Consider the following 19,525-nt stretch of genomic DNA (forward strand, 5'->3'; position numbering starts at 1 on the left):
CCCTCAGGGTGCAGCTGTCACTGACGGATGAGCAGAGCGAGGCTCAGAGGCCCCATAGCCACAGAGCAGGACAAAGCCACAGATACCAGGGCCGGGCACTTCGTCCATGCCGGTACAGGGCAGAGGTGAACGGAGCCGTCAGCAAAGTGACTTTCTGGAGGCAGGAAAGCCAGCCTTGGCCCGAGGGGCAGGGGACAGGCAGCGGGAGCCCAAACCCCTGACAGAGCCACCCAGGATGGGGGGGGGGGGGGCAGTGGCTACCGTAAGGGTCCTAGGGAAAAGGAAGGGTGATTTCTGTAAAACGTAAAGGTCATCACACACATCTACACAAAGAAACGTTAATAACAGGACTTTCTTATTTTTAATAACATGACTTGATTGTTTTCCGTTTCTGGGCAGCATGAGGTAGGTGGGAGGGAAGAAAGGCAAGTCTCCCCTTTGCCACAAGTTCAGTTTAAAGGACAGTTAGTTCCTTATGACTCAACAGTCTCGAAAAAGACAAAAGACGAAAAGACATCCCACTGAATGGGAGAAGATATTTGCAAAAGACACCTCGGAGGATAAGGGGTTAACACCCAAAAGGTATAAGGAATTCAAGCAACTTAATACAGAAAAAACAAACAATTCTTATTTAAAAATCAGCAGAGTACTGGAGATACTTCTCCAAAGAGGACATACCATGGCCAATAGACGTGTAAAAGGATGTTCAATGTCACTCATTGTCAGAGATACAAATTAAAACCACACTGAGATATGACCTCATGCCAGTCTGAATGGCCAGCACCAATAAATCCACAAACAGCAAGTGCTGGCGAGACTGTGGAGAAAGGGGAACCCTTGTGCACTGTTGGTGGAAATGCAGACTGGTGCAGCCACTGTGGGAACCAGAATGGAAGGTCCTCAAAAAAATTAAAAATGCAGCTGCCTTAGGGCAAAGCAATTCCACTTCTGGGTATTTTACCCCCCAAAAAACCAAAACACTAATTTGAAATGATGCACGCACACCTATGTTCACTGCAGCATTATTTACAATCGCCAAAATGCAGAAGCAATGCAAGTGCCCATGAACAGACGAGTGGATAAAAAGTGGAGATACATTTAAACAATGGAATATTACTCTGCCATAAAAAAATAAAAGAGAAGAGAAGAGAAGAGAAGAGAAGAGAAGAGAAGAGAAGGCCCTGGCTGGAGTGGCTCAGTGAATTAGTGCCAGACTGTGAACCAAAGGGTCGCTGGTTCGATTCCCAGTCAGGGCACATGTCTGGGTTCTGGACCAGGTGCCCAGTAGGGGCCGCATGAGAAGTGACCACACATTGATGTTTCTCTCCCTCTCTCTCCCTCCCTTCCCCTCTGTCTAAAATAAATAAAATCTTTTTTTAAAAAAACACAATAATATAGACAGACCCAGAGGGTATTGTGCTAAGTGAAATAAGTCAGACAGAGAAAGACAAATACCCTATGATTTCAGTTATATGTGGAATTGTTAAAAATCAAAGTGAACAAATGAAGTGAAACAAAAACAGACTCATAGTGACAGAGAATAAACTCCTGGTCGTCAGAGAGGAGGGGGAAAAAGGGGAGGGGAGGGAAGGGGAGGGGATTATAGTCAATAATGGTGTGGCAACTTTGCATGGTCACAGATGGGACCAGACTTAGTGTGGCGATCACATGAGAAGAGATATTAATGTTGAATCACTATGTTGTACACCTGAAACTAATATAATACTGTACATCAATTATAAAGTTTGTTAAAAGAAAGAAAAAAGGAACACTTAGCTGCAAAGAACTTTTAGACATTAAAGCAGCAGATTGCCCTGGCTGGCAAAGCTCAGTGGATTGAGCTCGGGCTACAAACCAAAGTGTCGCAGGTTCGATTCCCAGTCAGGGCACATGCCTGGGTTGCAGGCCACGACTGCCAGCAACCGCACATTGATGTTTCTGTCTCTATCTCCCTCCCTTCCTTCTCTAAAAAAAAAAAAAAAAAAAAAAAGGAAAGCAGCAGTCTGATTTTCTACCCAGAATACGGGTTGTGCCAAGAAATTAAAAGCATAAGAAAACAGCCCTGGCTGGTGTGGCTCAGTGGACTGAGTGCCAGCCTGAGAACCAAAGAGTCTCCAGTTCGATTCCCAGTCAGGGCACATGCCTGGGTTTCAGGCCAGGCCCCCAGTAGTGGGCGCACTAGAGGCAATCACACATTGATGTTTCCCTCCCTCTCTTTCTCTCCCCCTTCCCTTCTCTCTAAAAATAAATAAAAATCCTAAATCCAATAGATCTCACATACCCACAAAGGAACTCAGCACATAGTTTCACAAGATCTATAACTTTTATGAAGGAAAACTCCTAATAGAGAAATTGCTGTCCATGAAAACAGAAATGAAATTAGAACTGTGTTAAGTACACCCACATTAATAAATATTAAGCTTCCCAGGGCTGGGAACCAGATGGGGAATTGAGATGGGCGATGTGTGTGAATTGGGGGTGGAAGCTAACCCAGCCTATAAACAGATTAAAAGCTGACCCCCAAGGCCTGGCTGTATAGCTCAGTTGGTTAAAGCACTGTCCTAATACACCAAGGTTGTGAGTTCAATCCCGAGGGTCAGGGCACACACAAGAATCAACCAGTGAATGCGTCAATAAGTGGAACGAATTGATGTTTCTCTTTCCCTCTTTCCTTCTCTCTCTCTCTCCCCCCCTTTTCCTATAAAAACTGACCCAAGTCCCTCCCTCAGTGTCTACAGTAGCATCTGGATGCCCAGGGGAAGGACCGAAGGGCCCAGGCCCAGAGACACCAACCCAGAGACCAGGAGCTAGCCCAGCTCAGGCAGACAGGGCAGGGCAGAGGGAGGCAGCCCGGGGCACAGAGTCCAGCACAGACCCGGCCTAGAGCCCCTCTCTGGGGGCATGAGCCAGGAGCGGAACCGGTGTCAGACACAAGGCAGGGGAGGGAGCCCCACCCAGGCACCTTGTTTTAAATAGAAACTGCCAGGGCAGCTCCACACCAAGGTTACAAAACGCGATGAAACCAAGTTTCTGCAGGAAAATGCAGAACTGACGCTTTGATGTGCACCCACACACACGTCCAGCCAGCCTGTGGCGGAGCCCTGCGCGTGTGTCGCTGTCCCTCTGCCCCAAACCACCGTGTCCTGCTCCTTTTGCTGGAAACAGGGTCTTCGCAGCAATCCCAAACTTGTATTTTTTTGTTTTATAACTCCACTGCATAACCAAAACAACAGCAAACTACGGAGTGCTTCTAACACCCTCAAGACATCTGCCAATTTTCTTCCTCTTCTTTATGCAAATAACGGTGCTTCTCAGAAAAGCAGAAACATCCGCTATTTTTGTGCAATCTATTTACATGTACAATAAATCCTCTCTGGAAGAAATGCATACTTTACCAAACTGTGTCTTTCTCCCCCACATTTTAACACACTGCGTTTTTCTGTGTCACCAGCCAGCAGGGACTACAGCTTGTCACCCAGATTAAGTGTGGCGGGCAGGGCAACCAGGGCTGCTAGAAACTAGGGAAAAAGTTCCTAATTAAAAAAACAAATATCGCCCTGGCCAGGTAGTTCAGTCAGTTAGAGCATCCTCCAGATACGCCAAGGTTGTGGGTTCAATCCCCAGTCATGGCACATACAAGCAAGCAAGCAATAAATGCATCAATAAGTGGGACAACACCTCAATTTTCCTCCTCTCTCTCCCCCGTCTTCCTGTCTCTCTCTCAAAAAAAAGTCAATTAAAAAAGAAAGATGAATACACACGGTCACATGTTGCTCCAAGTGCTGTTTGGACAGGTGCACACTAGTCCTTTGAACAAAGAGACCACAGGATTTGCGCCCCATCTCCTGAGGCTGTTTACAGGGTCTCTTATTGTGAACTGGGAGGAAAGTTCTCGCACAATGAATTCTCAAGGGCAGGGTCAGCACACTTTTCCTGTGAAGGGCCGGAAGTTGGACATGTAAGAAGGCACTCTGTTCTTAGAAAACACACACCGAGGTGTTTAAGTGACCTCGAGCGAGCCTCAAAGTGATGGGAAAAAAGTGCTGTCTCTGTGCTCTTTGTACTATTTTTACTTCTGCATGGTTTGTGTGTTCGAAATCATTTAAAAATAGCCACCATGGAATATCCCCCTAAAAGAAAGGAAGTGAAAAGGCTCGAGCCAGACTTGTCACGAGGCCCTGAATGGGGGTGTGCTCCAGGGATTCCTCACTGATATGCGGGTTATTACACCTGCACCCGCTCCACAGGTGAAACACATCTCCTCGACCAGAGCGCTCTCCCTGGAAATCCCTGTGTTTGCCTGGAGAAAGGTGTTGCTTCCCACAGGCCCCATTCGGAGCTGAGCCCTTCCTAGACCCTGAGAGAGTCCTGACCTCTATCCTGCTCTGGCTGCTGGGTGCCCCACGCACTGAGTTTCTAGAGAGCAGCCCAGCTGCCGCCCATCCCAGGCCACGCCCTGAGCGCTAGGCCACACCCCCAGTGCTCCAAGCCACGCCCCCAGTGCTCCGGGCCACAGATCCACAGGCATTGATTGCTACAGTCTGGTTTAAAAAATACACACTGCAAATTTTTAGCTTCGATTACCAAAGAATTTTACACTTCCCAGATATCGAATCTAAAAGAAAGTAGTTTATGGCAAATAGGGACAGATCTTAAAAAGTATCACATCATTTCCACTCTGGCCCAGGAAAAAGCAGTCGCACATCTTGTGCGCGCGCACACATTTGGATCTGTGCTACAGCGTTTATGAATGAGACAAAGGGCGGCATTTGGAGCTTGCTCCATATGGACCCAGATCCCTACGGAGGGTCCGACCCACACCGTTTTTGGTGCCTGTGCACATCTTGGCATTGCCCACAACGAGCAGTTTTTTAATATATTCATATACATGTATATACACACACACATACATATGTGAACATATAAACATACAAGGTGGGGCAAAAGTAGGTTTACAGTTGTTTGCATGGAAAATAATACAATAATTAATAATAATACAAGAATAAACTGTGTTGCGTACTCACAGCTGTAAACCTATGCTGCCCCAACCCTGTAAGATTCTGGCTGAGCTCCGCTGTGCAGCCTCACTCCCCCGACTCTGCCTACAGACCTGAGGGGCCCGGGACCAGGCAGGTGGCCTGGCCTGGTGTAGATGGCAGCCACTCCCACCTACTTAAAACTCTTAAGTTCCTCCCTGCCTAGTTTTTTTTCCTTCCTTTTTATTGATTGATTTGATGATTTGAGAGAGACAGAGAGAAATATCGATCTGGTGCTCCACTTATTCATGCACTCACTGGTTGTTTCTTGTATGTGCCCTGACTGGGGATCGAACCCACAACCTTGGGTATTGGAACAGTGTTCTAACCTGGCCAAGGCTCCCTACTTAGTTTTAATTGACTATATTTTCTCCCCAGTGGTAATTAAAAAGCACCGTATTTTGCTGTGCATAATGCACACTTTTTTGCCCAAATTTTTAAGGGAAAAATAAGGTTGCGCATTATACATGGGTAGTACTAATTCTGTACCTATATAAAGTTTTAATTCCTTTATTAATGCTTAAGTATTAAAAGTGTAACTCGAGAACAATAATGATACCCATATGCAAAATAACACCCTGGAAGACAATGATCGGTTTTGTTTTCTAAATATAAATGAATGAATGAATGAATGAATGAATAATTGGGTTTAAAAATTAACAGGAAAGATTTTTTTTCCTGAAAGTCTGGGCCAAAAACCCTGGGTGCACAGCAAAATATGGCATTCCACAAGTGAGAGTTGTTTTGCAAACAGGCAGTTTTCCAGGCTGCTACAAAGCCGACAAAATGAGGTCTTTATTCAGAGAAACATAAATTCCTGAGAGTGGGCTCCTTCCGCCAGCACCCCCAGGGTCCCCGCAGAGCTGGGGTGCCAGCTGGCCGCAGCCAAACAGTTTACTGCAGAAAAGCACCCTAGGGGGCTGAGCATAGATGCCGACACTCAGCCCTCACCCCGACTCTTGGGGGGCTGGGATGCTCTGGGCGCCCACTCAACACACACACTCGATTCTGAGGTAGGCGTCTGCGGCCCACACTGGGGAAAACTCAACAGTAGTCTCCAACCGTAGGGGAAGGCACCCTCAAATCCTTTGAAAGGATGGAAGGAAACACCCACCAACAGTATTTTCCCCTAAAAAGGACGAGGAATGAAGCCTCGCTGACAGCTAACACCTGGCCGGTGGCTGAAGTCCTCAAGCAGCAGGAGCCCACAGCTCCGAGGGCCAGCGGAGCGGGCTGAGGAACCCTAACGACCACACGGAGTCTGAACTAAGTGAACTGGAGGGCTGAACTGTCCCCCGCACCAAATCCATGCACAGAAGCCCTAACGTCCAGGACCCCAGACTTCGACTGTATGAGATGTGCTTCTACAGACGTGATGAAAGTAACATGAAGTGGTTGGGTGGCCCAAATACAGTACAGCAGGTGGCCTTCTAAGAAGATGCGTTAGAGCTCTGGCTGGCGTAGCTCAGTGGATTGAGCACAGGCTGCGAACCCAAGTGTAGCAGGTTCAATTCCCAGTCAGGGCACATGCCTGGGTTGCAGGCCACAGCCCCCAGCAACCGCACATTGATGTTTCTCTCTCTCTCTCTCTCTCCCTCCCTTCCCTCTCTAAAAATAAATAAATAAAAATCTTTAAAAAAAAAGAATATTAAAAAAAAAGTCCTGTATATCATGAACCCATTTTTAACAAAGGACAAACACAATTAAGTGGAAGAAAGATTATTCAGCTAACAATACTGGAACATTAGGGTATCCTAGACAAAAATAAACAAAAAAAATAAAATAATAAAATAAAAATAAAAAAGAAGACACGATAGGACAGAGACAGGCATGCAGAGAGCAACAGCCACGTGTTGCCACAGCAGGCAGGCGGCCGTCTCAAGCCAAGCAGAGCTGCCTGAGGTGGAGACACTCCTGTGACCACCTTGACCTTGGACTTCCAGCCTCCACAGCTGAGAGAAGACCAAATCCCAGCTCGTGGTACCTTGACACAAAAGCCAGAGAAGACTAATACGCAAACCCTCTGGGAAGGTGTGGTCCTGGGAGGGAGGAACCAGGAGAGCCGGCAGCCCCAGGCCCAGCAACACTTTACTGCCGGCTCCTCCAGGGTGCGGCTCCTCCAGGGTGCGGGCGGGGAGCTCTCAGAGCCGCCGCGACCACCAGGCAGACGCGCTGCCCCCTCCACCTCCGTTACATCCTTCCAAATACTAGTAATATCTGCTATTGACGGCACAGGCTTTACAATCGCCCAACGTGCTCAGACAGACACTGTCTATATTCATAAACAATTCACCGCTGGGGCTCGAGCTCAGAACGGCATGAGGGATGGAGTGACCAGCTGAAAACGACTGTGCTCACAAAATTTAAAACAACAACAACAACAACAACAACAACAGCAACAAAAAAAAATGGATAAAAGACGAAAGGAGAGATGATGAAAAATAGGTATAATGCATTTAAACTTTCCAAGCAGCCGGAGCTACCTGGAAGCATTAACTTGGGCATAAGGATGGGGACAAGGGGCAAGGGGCCACTGCCCCCCTGGCACCCCTTCCTGGGAGCCTCTGGGGCAAAAGGCCTGCCATCTGCAGGAAGCCCACCAGCTCCAAAGCTGGAAGAGCCTGCAGGGGCGGGAAGATGGGCTGGACAGGTCGGAGCTGTACCTGGCCAGCTGAGCGACCGGGGCCAGGTGAGGGATGAACCGTCCCCCACCCCAAATCCATGCACTGAAGCCCTAATGCCCAGGACCCCAGACTGCAACTTGGCCTTCAGGTGTGCGTGACCCCTCCCATGGCTAAGGGGTGATGATAACGGGACCTCCTGGAGAGCCCGTTGGCTCCCGGCCACTACGTGAAAGCACCACAATCCTGAAGCACTGGGTCTGAGGCCCCTGAAATGCCCCATCGAGGCTCACTTTGCAGGCCGGCCCTGACGTGCGCCTGCGTACAAAGGAGGGATTCACAGGGCGCCTGGGCCTCTCACACCACATCTGCAGAACAGGCGGGCATGCGACTGCGTCTTCACGACACACCTCCAGAGGCCCCCAGAGCCTGGAGGGCGGGCCACCTGCACCGGGTCTGTGGCTGAGTCACACACACGGGAGCCTGACATCTTCCAGCCCGCAGAGGCCCTGAGACAGAAGCTGGACAGCTAAGAGCTCCAGAAGCTTCCTCAGAGTCCGCCCAGAGTCATCACCTCTGCGCTAAGTCCAACAGTGAGCCACTGAAAACGTGGCATATGGTCACACAGGAAAGGCAGTCATGTCTCCCGTGGCGGTCACCCGGGACTCCGGCCATCCGAGGTGTCCCAGTGTGCCCACCCCACTCCCCGCTGGCATACGTGTGGCCGTTTGCAGATGCTAAGGGGCTTGCAGCCTCTCACATGCAGGTCTGACAGTGACTCGTGGGGCACTGTGGGGTCCCCATTCCTGGTGGGGGCAGGGGGCACTGTGCAGACCCGCCCTGAGCTGAGCTGAGCTGGTAGCTCCGAAGGGCAGGGCTTACCCTGCAGTGCACACTCCCAGTCTTCATTGGAGGAGGCAGTTACCAAAAATGCAAATTATTAAAAACAAAATGAAGCCCTGGCTCAGTGGCTCAGTTACTGGAGCGTCATCCTGTGAGCCAGAAAGTTGCAGGTTTGATCCCCGCTTGGGGCACATATGTGAGGCAGCGATCAATGTCTCTCCCTTCCTTCCTCTCTCTCTAAAAATAGGTGAACATGCCCTCAGGTGTTTTGTTTTGTTTTGTTTTTTCAAAAGCACAAAATAAAAATTCCCCCCAATGGTGGTTAATTTTATGTATCAATTTGGCTGTATTATGGCATGTCCAGGCTCTGGTCAAAGACCAGCCTAGATATTGCTGTGAAGGTATTTTTTGGATGTGATTAACATTTATATCAGCAGACTTTAAGAAAAACAGATCAACCTTCATAATGTGGGTGGGCCTCGTTTAATCAGTTGAAGGCCTTAGCGAAAACATACTGAGGGCCTTACAAAGAGGAAGGAATTCTGCCTCCAGATGCCTTTGGGCCCAAGCTGCATATTCAGGTCTTCCTTGGACCCTGGCTGAGTGGCTCAGTTGGTTGGAGCCCAGCCCTATACACCAAAAGGCTACAGGTTCGATTCCTGGTCAGGGCACATACTAAGGTTGCGAGTTCAATCCCTAGTGGGGGAATACCAATGAATGTTTCTCTCTCACATCAATGTTTTTTTTTTTTTCTTTTCCTCTCTCTCTCGTTTCCGGTCTCTCAAAAATTAGTAAATGTATTTTCTTAATTAAGAAAAAAAAACCTCTTTGGATATTCTAAATTCAAACTCACCAGACTTCAGAGTCACATAAACCAAGTCCCTAAAATAAATCTATCTACCTATACATATAGACACGCACACATATATGTGTAAGTGTCTATATGTATCTATATATACACACACACACATCCCATTGGTTCTGTTTCTCTGCAGACTCCTGACTAACACACACCCAACCCGCAACCTAGCAAAAACAAAAACACAATCTGTGAGTGTAAAACCTACCGGTGTGGTCTCCAGAGTCTGTGGGGTCACGGTGTATGGGCACCAAGTCTGCTTGATTGAACCCACTTGGTTACAGGTGTGCCTCCTTTTACGGCACCTCGCCTGATTGCACATCACAGAATCACATTTTTTTTTTTTTTACAAATTAAAAGTGTGTGGTAATGCTGCATCTGGCAATCATTTTTCCAACAGCATTTGTTCATTTCATGTCTGTGTCACATTGTGGTAATTCTCACAATATTTCAAATTTCTTTTTAAAAATTTTTTTAAATTTATTAATTTTTTTGGAGAAAGACAGAGAGAGAGGAAGACAGAGAAACATCGACTTGGTGTTACACTTATTGATGCATTCATTGGTTCTTATACGTGCCCTGACCAGGGATTGAACCCATAACCCTGGCATACCGGGACAATACTGCAACCACCTGAGCCACCCAGCCGGGGTTCACTTTTAAATTATTGTGTTTGTTATGGTGACCTGTGATCAGTAATTTTGATGTTACTGCTCTGTTTGGGATTGACACAAAGCGTGCCCATGTAAGACAACAAACTTAACTGATAAATAATGTGTTTCACTAGGCCAATGACTGGCCTTTCCCTCCCTCTTCCCTAGGACACAACAATAATGAGATTAGGACAATTAATAACCCTGCACTGAGCCTAGCTGCTGTGGCTCAGTGGACTGAATGTCAGCTTGCCTATCAAAAGGTTACTGGTTCAATTCCCAGTCAGGACACATGCCTGGGTTGTGGGCCAGGTCTCCAGCAGGGGGCATGGGAGAGGCAACCACACATTGATGTTTCCCTCTCTCTCTCCCTCCTTAACCTCTCCAACAATAAGTCAAATCTTTAAAGATGAATGAATGGCCCTGCCTGGTGTAGCTCAGTGGATTGAGCGAGGGCTGTGAACCAAAGGGTCACTGGTTCAATTCCCAGTCAGGCCACATGACTAGGTTGCAGGCTAGGTCCCCAGTAGGGGACTCGAAAGAAGCAACCACACATTGATGTTTCTCTCCCTCTCTTTCTCCCTCCATTCCCCTCTCTCTAAAAAATAAATAATAAAATAAAATCTTTAAAAAGCCAGCGCTCACTTACCATTCCAAAAATCCTCAAGCCCTTAAGAATTATGCTAAATGGTGCTAACTTCAGCAGCATATGTACTAAAATTGGAACCACCCAGAGAAGATTAGCGTGGACCCTGAGCAAGGATAACATGCAAATTCATGAAGCGTATTTTTTTTGTTGTTTATTTGTAGAGAGGGGGGAGGGAGGGAGAAAGACAGGGAGAGAAACATCAGTGTGTGGTTGCCTCTTGCATGCCCCCTACTGGGAACCTGGCCTGCGACCCAGGCATATGTCCTGACTGGGAATCGAACCGGCAACCATTTGGTTCGCAGGCCGGTGCTCAATCTACTAAGCCACACCAGCCAGGACTTGAAGCATTCTTTTTTTTTCTTTTTTAACTATCTAACTCTACTCCACCTACGCTCTGTAAATGAACAACAAAGCCAGATGGCAGCTCATGTTTGCAATGTGGTTTAATAAATATTTTAAGCCCACTTCTGAGACCTACCACTCAGGAAAATGTTCTTTTCAAAATATTACTTTTCACTGATAAAGCACCTCGTCCTGGCAAGAACTCCGATGGAGACGTGTTAACACAATGAGGTTAATAATGTTTTCATGCTGCTCCCACAGCATCTACTCTGCAGCCCAGGGATCAAGGGGTAGTTTTGACTTTCAAGTCTTGCTATGGAAGAAATACATTTTGTAAGGCTGTAGCTGCATATCTGGGCAAAGTGAATTGAGAACCTTCTGGAAAGAAGTCACCAGTCTAGATGCCATTATAAACGTGCATATGCCCTCGCTGCCGTGGCTCAGTGGGTTGGGCACATCATCCTGCAAAGTGAAAAGTCACCAGCTCAATTTCCAGTCAGGGCACGTGCCTGGGTTACAGGTTCAGTCCCCAGTCGGGGCTCGAGCAAGAGGCAACCAGTCAATGTTTCTCTCTCACGTCGATGTTTCTGTCCCTCTCTTTATCCCTCCCTTCCCCTTTCTCTAAAAATAATAAAAATTTTTAAAAAACAAAACCATGAGGCCTGGCTGCTGTAGCTCAGTGGATTGAGCAGGGGCTGCAAACCAGGCATCACAGGTTCGATTCCCAGTCAAGGCCTGGGTTGCAGGCCAAGGCCCCCAGCAACCACACATTAATGTTTCTCTCTCTCTCTCTCTCTCTCTCTAAAATAAAAAATAAATAAATGAATGAATGAACAAAATCTTAAAAAAAAAAAAAGGCCCCTAAAAAAAAACCATGCATAATTCATGGGAAGTGGCCAAAATATCAACACCAACAGGCATTTGGAAGAGTGGATTCCAGCCCTCCTGAAGGACTTTGAGGGTGGAAGACTTCCAGGGAGGAAGTAGCTGCGGCTGTGGCAGAAACAGCTTTCCAGCTAGAAGTGGAGTGTGCCTTGCTGCAACCTCATGGTAATTAACGCATGAGGAGCAGCTTCTTCTGGGTGAGCAAAGAGACCCATTGGTTGAGATGGAATCTATGGCAATGGCTAAGCTGTGAAAATGAGTGAAATATCAACAGATTTAGAACATTACCTAAACTTACTTGAAAAAGCAGTGGCAGGGGGTGAAGGGATTCACTCCTATTTTGACAGTTCTACTGTGGGTAAAATGCTACCAGATAGCATAACGTGCTACAAAGAAATCACCTGTGGGCCCTGGCGGGGTTGCTCAGCTGGTTAGAGCATCGTCGCCATGCACCAAGGTTGCGGGTTCGACCCCAGTCAGGGCACATACAAAAATCAACCAATGAATGCATCAAGTGGAATGACAAATCAATATTTCTCTCTCTCTCTCAAATCAGTAAAAATTTAAGGAAGTAAATAAAATCATTTGTGAAAGGAAGACTCAATCAATATAGTAAAATTCACGGTTGTCTTACTTTAAGAAATTGCCACCGCCACCCTGATAAAGTCAGCAACCATCAACACCGAGACAAGACCCTCCACCAGCAAAAAGATTACAACGCACTTTTTAGCCAAAGTTTATCTTTTTAAAAAATATTTTATTTATTTACTTGTTTAGAGAGAAGGGAAAGGAGGGAGAAAGGGGGAAACATCAACGTGCAGTTGTCTCTCATGCACCCACTACTGGGGACCTGGCCTGCAACCCAGGGATGTGCCCTGACTGGGAATCGAACTGGCAACCCTTCGGTTTGCAGGCTGGCGCTCAATCCACCAGGCCACACCAGCCAGGGCAAAAAAAAAATGTATCTTTCAATTAAGGTTTGTACATTTTCTAAGATACAATGTTGTTGCATACTTAATACACTACAGCACAGGTGGCAAACACAAGGCCCACGGGCCGAATCCAGCCCTCCACCCTGTTTTATCCAGCCTGGCACCTTGTTTCCAGCCGGTGGCAGCACCAAGCTCTCACTTAACTGTTAAGGAGTAGTTACATTTATACAGTCCTAAAATTACATTTGACCCTCTGAAGGCAACCATGAGGCTGATGTGGCCCCCAGTGAAAATGAGTTTGACACCCCTGGACGGCAGTATAAACCTAACTGTATATGAACTAAGAAGCCCAAAACTCTTGTGGCTCCCTTTCTTTTCAGCATTGCAATGGACTGGAACTAAATACAGTATCTCTGAGCTGTAGCTACATTCAATGATCTCTGAGGACAGCTGATTCCAACACGTCAAGAGTCCATGCCAGCACCAGAGATCATACGTGCCCGGCTGGGGATAGAACCCGCAACCAAGTGTCCTAACCGAGGATCCAACCTTCAGCCTGTTGGTTACCAAGTGATGCTTCAACCAACTGAGCCACGCCAGCCAGGGCAGTCTAAGTGGTTATAAGGCTCATTGGTTTTGTGGACACGGGTCCTGCCAGGCAGGATTTTTGGGGAGGAGAGCAAGGGGTTGGAATTCTTTAAAAACTTGAGTAGGTCAAGCTTTACACAGGGATTGAAATATAATCTGAATCCCAATCACTGCTTCTGACTCAGGGCTGTAAGGTTCTTCAGAGCGGTGTACCTTCTTCTGTCGGTATCTCCAAGAATCAATACCCACCCTGAGTTCTGGCCAGGACAACTGTGCACCAGGAATGGCCACGCTGGCTCTGGGCAGTGGCTATGGACTCACATTCCAAGGTGGAACTCACCACTCTCTAGCGTTGGTTTTTCTCCCCTGTGGAGCACAATCCACCCAGGGGAGAGCAAAGAACGGGGCCTAACAAGCTTGGCTAGTAGAGTATCTGAGCGATAATTATAAATCACAAAGACGCTGGTCTTCCCTGGGCTGGTGTGGCTCAGTGGACTGAGCGTCGGCCTGTGAACCAAAAGGTCACTGGTTTGATTCCCAGTCAGGGCACATGCCGGGGTTTCCAACCAGGTCCCCAGTAGGGGGCACACAAGAGTTAACTAATGAATGTTTCTCTTTCTCCCTTCCCCCTGCACATTCCATGAGCTTCATTTCAACACATGCCAGGTTCAAACCAACACAAAGGTAAAAACACACCCCTATTTTCTTGAGGCCATGTTCTGAGACCACAAAAAATTAAACACAAATCTCAAATCTCATCCCTGGAATGCTGAAACCTTCCCATATTGGATAACCTGAGATCCACTGGTGTTGGGTGCTGGTGCTGCGTGTGTCAGCCCACCACCCCCTCCTGGCCCTAGGCTCTCCACTGGCTCCCGCAGTGCTGTGCTCAGGTCCCCACTGGCAGCCAAAGGCTCACAGGATAAAGATAGGAGACCGGTCTGGGCTGGTGTGGCTCGCTGGGAGGATCATCTGGTAAACCGAAAGACTGCAGATTCCATTCCCAATCAGGGCACACACAAGAATCAACCAATGCATAAATGAGTGGGACAATAAAAAATCATCCTCTCAAATCAACAAATAAAAAAAACTTTAATTTGAACAATAATAAAAAATTTTTTTTAAATGTTAAAGAGACTTTAAGTAAATTAGTAATGACCTGTAATAGGAGTTAAGAATGGGGATGATCTATGTGTAGTTGCCTCTCACGTGCCCCCTACTGGGGACCTGGCCCGTAACCCTGCATGTGCCCTGACTGGGAATCGAACTGGCGACCCTTTGGTTCACACGCTGACACTCAATCCACTGAGCCACACCAGCCAAGGCAACGAGCTAATAGGTACTTTTTCCATGTCATGGAAAAAGGAAACAGGCCACAGCAGGCCAAGCCACGTGCCCCCCTGGGCTCAGGTGGTCACGTCAGGAGCAGATTTACTGACAGTCACCTGCTGAAGTCTCTTTCCTCCCATGGGCTAGCTGGGTGGCACCAGGCAGGGATTAAGCTGACCTCCCTTGAAGCTGGTGCCCGTGAAAAAGGATCAACAGCCAGGACACAGACAGTGGCACAGTGAGAGGGGCAGAGGGGACAGTATGGCACAGCTGGGGAGCCAGTAGTCGGGTGTTTCTGGTGTGATACCCGAGCAACACGGTGCCTTTGAAGAATCACAGGCGGGTGAACAGAGAACATGAGAGAGGCAGGCCCCAGGGTCTCCCACTCTGGGTCTAACAGCTTCTTTCTCATTTTTAACCTGGAGCGTGCGAGTCACATGGTTGGATCCAAAGTCTGGCTCTGCTGCGTACTGGGCATGTAAACTCGGGCCCATATTTCATCTCTCTCTGTCAGTCTCCTCTTCCTCAGAGTGGGAATGATCCTTGTACCTGCCGCTGAGGGCTGTGAGAAGAATTCGTACGTAAAGTACTTAGGGCAGGAGTTAGCAAGCTGCAGCCCCACAGCCTGTATTTGTCAATAAAGTTTTTTAAAAGATCGCTCTGGCTGGTGTGGCTCAGTGGATTGAGTGCTGAACCCAAGGGTCTCAGGTTCAATTCCCTGTCAGGGCACAAGCCTGGGTTGTGGGCCAGGTCCCCAGTAGGGGGCACACAAGAGGCAATCACATATTGATGTTTCTCTCCCTCTCCCCTTCCCCTCCCCTCTGTCTAAAAGTAAATGAATAAAATATTTTTTTAAAAAAAAGTAAAAGAACTACTCAAGAAATGTTTGCTATTATTTAAACCCAAATTCACTTCCAGAATGATAAACCTGAGTGTTGCACAAAGACATCTAGACATAAGTACTGAAACAACGTCAATTAATAGGAGGCTGATTCATAAATTATGGCACATCTATTCTATGGAATATTATACTCATACAGCCATTAAAAAGAATGGAAAAAGACTACGGGGAGGCTGAGTGTATATACTATATATGCCAACATATAGAAATCTCCAAGATCTTGCCCTAGCCAGTGTGGCTCATTTGGTTAGAGCATCATCCCATAACCAAAAGGTTGCAAGTTTGATTCCTGGTCAGGGCACTTACGGGAAACAACCAATTGATGCTTCTGTTTCTGGCATAGATGTTTCTTTTTCCCTCCCCCTCTCTCTAAAAACAAGGAAAAAATTTCCTCAGGTGAGGATTAAAAAAATAGAAAATAAAACAATCTCTAAGATATTTAAGTGAGCCAAGATGATCAAATGAAAGGTATGATGATATATACAATATAATCTCATTATGGTAACAAAATAACACACAAAAATGAAACTATGTGTTTGCCCAGAAAAGGCATGACCAAAGTACCATCAAAGTACTGGCAGAATTTTGCTTTTGGTGTAAGTAGTTCTGTACTGTTTAAATTTTTTTTCATCAATGAACCAGAGAAACATGAGTTGGTTGCTTCTCCTGCACCCCCTGCTGGGAACCTGGCCCGCAACCCATGAATGTGCCCTGACCAGGAATCAAACTAGTGACCTTTGGGTTCACAAGCTGGCGGTCAATCCACTGAGCCACACCAGCCAGGAACGCAGTATTTAAATTTTTAAATGAGTTGCAGTTCTGTAATTTTTTTCATGACTTAAAAATATTACTTGAGCCCCAGCTGGTGTGGCTCAGTGGATTGGGCACTGGCCTGTGAATCAAAGGGTTGCCAATTCAATTCCCAGTTGGGGCACATGCCTGGGTGGTGCTAAGTGAACTAAGCCAGACTCCAGACTACATAGAACATTCCTGGGAGGAAAAAGCAGTACTATAGGAATGGGGGCCACCTCCATGGTTGCCAAGCGGGAGGGCTGGCTGGTGTGGCTCAGTGCATTGAGCGCTGGCCTGTGAACCAAAGGTTAGCAGGTTCAATTCACAGTCAGGGCACACACCTGGGTTGTGGTCCAGGTCCCCAGTAGGGGGCGCCCCGCCGAGGGGGGCAACCACACATTGATGCTTCTCTCCCTCTCTTTCTCCCTCCCTTCCTCTCCCTCCAAAAATAAAATAAACGCTTTTTAAAAACGGGGAAGGAGATGCCCCCCAAAGGGGGAGCAGGAGGGAATTTTAGGGGTGATTGTTAAGCCAAAGGCAGACTATGCATTTGTCAAAACTCACTGAACTGTACGGCAAGAAGTGACTTTTACTACATGTAAATTTAAAAATAAGTTCAGGTAAACACACATACAAAACAAAACAAAAAAAAAACTTTTGAGGGGTTAATTGTCTTTGAGCGGCCTATCAGCACACAAACAGACGTATGAACTCGGGAAATGTTTTCCACCGCAACTCCCTGTTCGTCTCAGGCCCGGAGCTGAAGCCCCGGGGGCGGGAGGGCGGCGTGGAAACCGACAGCACCCGCTTCCCACTCAACTCCTGGCGAAGGCAGACCTGCGGGGGCCACGTTGATGTGAAGGCCATTCTTCCCTTCCGCTCTGCACGCGGACGGCCACTGACCGCTTGCAGGCACGGGGACCGCCGCCTGGGCCCCTCGCCAGGCCCAGCACGGACCCCGCCGCGTCGCCGGAGCCTAGACACGACCGTCTGGCGTCGCCGACCAGTGGCCAAGACCAGCGATCGGAGCTCCGGTCCCGGGAATCGCGGCGGCTCCAATCACGGATCAGTTTAAGGAGTCGCGGTAGAAAAGGGGCAAGACACACCACCGGGCTCGCGAAGCTGCGGCGAGACGCTGTCCGGGGCCCTGGGACCCTGTCCGCCCCGACAGGAAACCCTGCTGAGGCTCCATCGCTCCGGAACCCGCGGACCTTGCGCTTCGGGCTGAAGCAGCCACCGCGGTGCGTGCCGTTTGGACAACGAGGGAGAAGAGGCCACGGACCGGGCGGCGCTCTGTGTGCGACACGCTCCCAAAGCCCGTGTCCCCGTCGCTCTTCCACCCTTTCGCTCTCATTCTGCCCTGCCAGCCCGGCGCTCGCACCCGGGCTCACCCCGAATCCCGCAGGGCTGTGGGGGCGGCGCGCGCGCCCCAACCACCGCGCTCAACAAAGCCCAGGTCACCCCGGAACCCGCAGCAGTTTCGCTCGGCCGGACCGTCCCGCTTCCACCCCGGAGCGGCTCGTCGCGCGAGCTCAGTGCAAGCTTTCTGCTCCTCACTTTCCAACAATAACTGCGACACGAGGGTGACCCCCGCCCCGCTGGAGCTGCGCCGCGTGTGGGCCGCGGGATCCAGGGCGGGCGTGCGGGTGCCCGCCCGGTCCCCAAGGCCGTGGGAGGCCGCGCCGCCGAAGGCCAAGTCCTGGCCGCTCGCGGGGGCCCGAGCCCGGTTCCGAGGGCGGCCCGGAGTTCGCGGGACCGCGCGGAGCCGCGGGGGACCGCGGGGCGGGGCGGCAGCGGTCCTCACCTGGGTCCGCGGCAGCGGCGGCGGCTCGGGGGTCCTGCGCGGGTCCTGGGAGTTTCCTGCCGGAGTGAGTCACTCGGGCGGGCCGGGAATGCGCCAGGAAACACCCGGCCTCCGCCCCTTCCTCCCGGGGCGGGGGCTCTCCCGGCTCGGCCCCTTCCTCCCCGCGCTCCTCCCTCCCGGCTCCGCCGCGCCCTCCGCCGCCTCCTGGAAGGGACGCGGGAGTGGCGCCGGCCGCGCTGCACTCCGACTGTCCGGGCCGCTCGCGGGGAAGAAGTGCGCGAGGGCCTCCTGCAGGCCAGGGCCACCCAGGCTCTGCGCGGGACCTCGGGGCTCCGCACCCCGTCCCGGGGCTCCATGCGGTCAGGGCGGTGCGTAGGTGGCACGAGCTGCTTGCAGAAGAGTCATGGCTGGGGGCGGTCGGGAACCCCCAGGGCGAGCACACCTGCGCTCCTCCGCCGGAGCGCCGCCGGCGGCGGGAACCTGGGCGACGCGCCCCAGCCGGGGAGAAAGTGACTCCAACGGGTCCCTGCAGTGATCACATGTGTACGACCCATCCCCCCCACCCCGCCTCGCCGAGCCGGAGCCAACGCCTGCCCGAGCTTGTGGAAGCGGCTGAGAGAAGAAAGCCTGACTGGAACTAGACCCAGAAAACTCTGGGTTCAGGGAAGCAGCACGTCACACGGAAACGCCGAGCAGCGGGGACCGTGTCACAGTCCCACTCAGGGGAGAAACTGCGCCACACTGGCCTCTCTCCGCCTGCACCCCCGGCCCCGGGCGCTACTAGAGATGGTGATGTAGGCGGTCGGTGGGAATTCTAACCACGAGCGGTTTGATTGCCCCTGGAAGTCCCCTGGATTTTACAGAATTACAGCAGTTGGGTGCTGATTAGTTAGTAGTCTCAATTCGGAGAACACTTTTTCCCTCCCACTCCCACACGGCGTGGGCTTCGAGTAACTTTCTAGTCCCTAGCTCACACGTTTTCAATCAGCAAATTACTGCTTGTTTCTGCCCGGAGATGAGTGTCCAAATTACATTCGAAAGGTCTCCTTTGTCAGTCTGTCTGTTCGTTTGCTTGCTTTACGTTGTAAGTGAAATGATAGAATGCACAGTCAAGGTATATTGGGATAATTTAAAAACACTGGAATCCCTAGAGTCATTAATATGAAAAAAGGCATAACTAAAAATCCAAGAGAGGAAAGAAAATGAAATGTTAAAATATACTCAATCTGACCTGTCTGGTGTGGCTCAGTGGATTGAGCACCGGCCTGGGAACCAAAGAATCACAAATTCC

The 19,525-nt window shown here is 49.4% G+C and overlaps 1 protein-coding gene and 1 non-coding gene across 3 annotated transcripts in view; one reads left to right on the forward strand and one right to left on the reverse strand.

Moving 5' to 3' along the window:
• The window catches only part of CYFIP1 (cytoplasmic FMR1 interacting protein 1), a 92,037-nt gene extending 72,806 nt beyond the window's left edge, over positions 1-19,231 (reverse strand). The window contains exon 1 of one of the 2 annotated variants that reach the window (XM_045824945.1): positions 18,235-19,231. The gene's annotated coding sequence lies outside the window, so the exon portion shown is untranslated. The remainder of the gene's footprint in view (positions 1-18,234) is intronic. The other variant, XM_045824944.1, reaches the window with a different exon arrangement.
• On the forward strand, positions 10,703-10,809 carry LOC123809855. Its single transcript, XR_006784141.1, has one exon. It is a non-coding gene; the product is annotated as a U6 spliceosomal RNA (small nuclear RNA).
• Positions 19,232-19,525: the final 294 nt, after the last annotated feature.

This window comes from Phyllostomus hastatus, unplaced genomic scaffold (genome assembly GCF_019186645.2).
Source record: "Phyllostomus hastatus isolate PE091 unplaced genomic scaffold, TTU_PhHast_1.1 phas_scaffold_555, whole genome shotgun sequence".
NCBI classification, from domain to species: Eukaryota; Metazoa; Chordata; class Mammalia; order Chiroptera; family Phyllostomidae; genus Phyllostomus; species Phyllostomus hastatus.